This window comes from Brassica napus, chromosome A3 (genome assembly GCF_020379485.1).
Source record: "Brassica napus cultivar Da-Ae chromosome A3, Da-Ae, whole genome shotgun sequence".
In the NCBI taxonomy this organism is placed as follows: Eukaryota; Viridiplantae; Streptophyta; class Magnoliopsida; order Brassicales; family Brassicaceae; genus Brassica; species Brassica napus.
The window spans coordinates 32,930,963-32,935,439 of record NC_063436.1 but is presented as its reverse complement, the minus strand read 5'-3'; the positions used below and the strand labels follow the sequence as shown (position 1 = coordinate 32,935,439).

At 32.0% G+C, this 4,477-nt stretch overlaps 1 long non-coding RNA gene across 2 annotated transcripts; it reads right to left on the bottom strand.

Annotated features, from left to right (window-relative positions):
- Positions 1-798: 798 nt before the first annotated feature.
- Positions 799-3,972, bottom strand: LOC106374295. 2 transcript variants are annotated; one of them, XR_001274890.3, is made up of 4 exons: positions 3,338-3,972; positions 2,735-3,226; positions 2,413-2,538; positions 799-2,318 (listed from the first exon to the last, which is right to left on the bottom strand). It is a non-coding gene; the product is annotated as an uncharacterized LOC106374295 (long non-coding RNA). The 2 variants fall into 2 exon arrangements; XR_001274891.3 differs by having other exon boundaries at positions 2,413-2,535.
- Positions 3,973-4,477: the final 505 nt, after the last annotated feature.

Below are 4,477 nucleotides of genomic sequence, written 5' to 3'. Positions count from 1 at the left end.
CTCCTTCTTTCCCCTTTCAAGTGAGACCGATGAGCAGGAGTGATTATATCGGACCGGTGCTTTTGGGCTTTTACTACTATCGAGCTTTGGACTTCTATTACTTTTATCGTTTTATCGTTTTTGGGCCTTTGGGCTCCTATCTATCGTTTAGGTTATCTCGTATTTTGGACTTTTGGTTTATGTCGTACTTTATATTTCGGATGTTATTGTTATTGGGCCTTTAATTTTGTTGTATTGTATTGACTTTTATATTATGATATGAAGATTATTATTATTATTTCGGTTGTATTATATTATTATTAATTTATTTTTTGCGTTTATATTATTTTGGGAAAGTTGGGTGTGATAGTTGTGCTGATTATTTTTTTTGCAACGTGGTTGTGCTTATTTTGAAGACAAGATGATAAGACCATTAATTTTAAAATATCTTCTGAACTGAAGACACAATCCGAGAAGTTTCAGGTGTGGGATATATCGATCTCACGTCAGAATATATATCGATATGTCGGTAAAGCAAAATATAAAGTAGCTTTGGCAATGCAATACATGGCATATACGTATAGTTGTAATTGACCATTCTCACTTTGTTTAGTGCCATGTCTACTTCATTAGCCTTATAATATACGTGGAAGGTTCATATTATTTACAAACAATAGGATATGATATAGTTTATCAAATTCAAAGACACGTGAAAGAATTTGGGCAGTAAAGTCGACCCCACAAATCAGTTTTCCAATTTATCAACTTACAATAATTTCGAGTAGGGAAAAAAACAACTTTGATTGTAAATTTCTTTTCTTTTCGTGTAAACTAGATATAATCCACGTTATGCGCAGGATGATTTTTTAAAAAAAAATTATTATACTTAAATATTATAAACAATATACATTTCTTACATTTGATTAGATGTGGACATTTGAGTACTATTTGATTTGATTCGAATCCTTGAGAGTTTGGTTCGGTACGGATATTTGCGGATTTGATTCGGGTTTGGATTCATATAACATATTAATTTTTTTTTCAAAAATAAAAGTTTATATAAACTTTAAATTTTTCAAAATCTAAAAATAAAAATAATATAAAGCATATAAATTTGAATAATGTATGCCAAAATACTTAAACTTAACATAAAAATTAGTTTAGTTTAAATATTAGGATAAGAAATCAATATATATTTTAAGTATTTTAGGTATTATAAGTATCATTTAGCTATTTTAAACATGTACTTATAGGCTAGCTCTTTGTATACATTTCCAAGTATTTTGGAAACTTAAAAACGTTTTATATATTTTGTATATACTTTTAGATATCAAATTTTAAAAATAATTAATATTTTTTTTTTTTGAATTCTACAGAGGTTTCTTGATCTCACAGAAGTGATCCAGACTAGTCACGTGTTACCACGTGTCAGACCTCTGTCTCTAGCGATGCCGAAATGTTAATTTCCCAGTGTCCGGGATTCGAACCCAGGTGGTGGTACTCACAGCTGTAAGCCCTTTACCACTAGAGGTAGAAGCCCCGGTTTAAGTATATAAATCTTGTTCGGATACCTAAAATAGTACGGTTTGGACCGGGTGAGGTTCCAGTTCTCTAGATACATAAATTTTGAACCCATTCGGATATCTCACCAGTTTTGGTTAAAGTTCAGTACTTTACTTTGGATCGACATTGGTTTGGTTTTTTTGGAATCGGATTATTTTCCCAATCCTATATTTTGATTGTGACAAAATTTTAAAGGAAAATTATGATGTTCATATTCATTTTGGGTATGCAACAATTTTTAAACCAAAACACATTTTACTACTTATGTGGCCTATTTAGTTAATCATTAAAAATATTTCTAGGCCCATTTAATAAAAATAATGGGATGACCTTAAAAAACGTTACCATTTTAGATTGTCTATCGAAACTTCCAAATATTCTATGTCGGTGTTGTGCCGAATAAAAAGGGGCTTAGGGTTAGGAAAGCAAATTTATTATGCAATCCATGTCTCGTTAGGTGATTTCAATAACTTCTAAATAAATCTGTATCGTTCTCGTAAGATTTTTGAGCAATATTAATTAATAAAATCTTACACTTTCTAGAGTAATCAACTGTTTTTCAATTAATATATAGGAGTAGAGATGGCAATTGGGTTGTACCGATCCGCCTTGTCCCGCCCCGCCGCGGTACACGGTCAATGCGGATCTTGGCGGTACATGCCCGCGCGGGATGCGGTCACTAGAAGTGCTGCCCAATCCTGACCCGCAACTTGCACAAGCATTGGCGGTACAGGCCCGCGGGTGTGTCAAAGCCAGCCAAGTCTATATTTCCTCACCTGCAAAAGCCAGCATCAAACTCTCACCCACATTACTAACAAGTCTTATCAAACTAAACGATCAAGAGCAAGCAACTATATGTAAGAGACGTACCTTGTTTTAGATGGCTCAGTGACTTGTAATACTGCAGCAAACTCATCTTTAGTTTCCTAAGCCAGCTTCACATGTAAAACACTCTCTTTATCTTCGGTGGAAGAGCCAAAGTCAAACAAAGCTCTACTAGAAACATAGAAAGAAAGAGATCTATGTAAGAACACAAGTATATACTAGTAACCTAGTTATGGTGATTATCATAGAAACTCAATGTAACATGTTCAAATAAAACACCTTGTCAAGGTCTGCTTTCATACCTAAATTCTATCAGCTCTTATCATAAGCAATGGAGACTACAAAAAAAAATAGAACAGAGACGAACCTGAGGTCTTTAAGCTTATAGATTGGAATGCAAGTGTCCTTTGCATTCTCATATCATTCTCCTCCTTGATCGTAATACAATCCCCCACTCATCACATGTCATTATAAAGAAAAATTTTTAGAAAATTTATGACGTAAGTCACTTGAGTTTATACGATCAGAACATTAAGAAACAACTGCCATGAGGATAACAAGCAACAGTGCCTAGTTTAATTTTACAGACCGAACATATTTCTGACTTCAATAACAAGACAAAGAAGGAAACTTTATAACATACAACTACACACAAGAACAACAACGCCAACATGAAAAATGCATATTAGCAAACATTGACTTGATGATAACAACAAGAACAGCTTAAACACCCCAAGTATTGTAGATAAGAAGCTGTTTGTTAAGAGACAACAACGAGACAAGAACAACTTACATGATTTCTCAATGTGTCGCCGCTTGATAAGAGACAAAAGAGACCCCATATTTTGTTTTTATTTCACTGAAAATAATGTAATCGACGACAAAGAGTTAGACCAAAATTTTTTATCTTTCCTTACAAATTAAATCACAGTAACGAGCTAAAGAACATGTAAACACAATTTTTCCTTACCTGATTCCATCGTTCTTAAATCGTGGCTAAAGAGGAGATGAAGAAAGAAGATGAAACCGAGAAGAGACTCTTCCTTGATTAAACGAGAATACGAAGAACATGCATGGCAGAGTTGCGACAAATCAAAATTGACGGATTGAATAAGAAAAGAGGCCGGAAGAGATCGCCTTTGTACTCGCCGGAAAAGAAGCCGGAAGAGATCGCCATTTCTTTGTTTCATTTGTCGGCCAGAGCTCGAGAGTCAAAGTGATGATGTCTGTGCGGATCCCCGCGCGTCCCGCGGGATACACCGAACCCATTCCGCTTCTGGCCCAGACCCGCACAAGCTCATCCCGCGAGGCCTGCTGAAAAATCGGGTCTGATTCTTAGTGACCAATCCTGCCCCGCAGCAAGTCCAAACAGGCTGGGCCCGGGGCAGGTTCAAAATTTGCCATGATTACAGTAATCACATAAATCAAAATAGTACCAATTTTTTTATTTACAATATATTTATGGGTAACAAATCAAAATAATACTTTTATTTATTTTATATGGTATATAATTATATTTCAAAGATATTGACATAAATATATCAGAATAATCATTTTATTTATTTTATATAGTATATTATTATTTTTTAAAGATATTGACATAAATATATAGTATATTGTAATATAAATATTTATTATTGAGACTTCCTACTCATATGGTTTTATTAACATTTGTATATTTGATGTAACAAAAAAAAATTTAAACCATTAATCTCAAAATTTTCGATGTAGTATTTTTTTGATGCAAATTTTAGAATTAAAACATTAAGATCTCAATACTTTTTCAATGCAAATTTCAAAATTAACATATATATGTATTTTTAAATGGTACATAGTTTAATTTAAATGATATTAAAAATATATATATTATTTAATATGAATATATATTAAATAATAATTTCTATTTATACGATTGTATGACAATTTGTATCTTGTTATAACTTGAAAATTAAGCCAATGATCACAAAAATATTTTAAAGGGATTTTAACAGTTTTTTAATTTAAAGTCGTTTAAAAAAATTAAAAATATAATAAAAAAATCTTTTTTTATTATATAGTTAATGTGATTGTTAATTTTTTTTAATAATATAAAATTAAACAAAAATGAAGA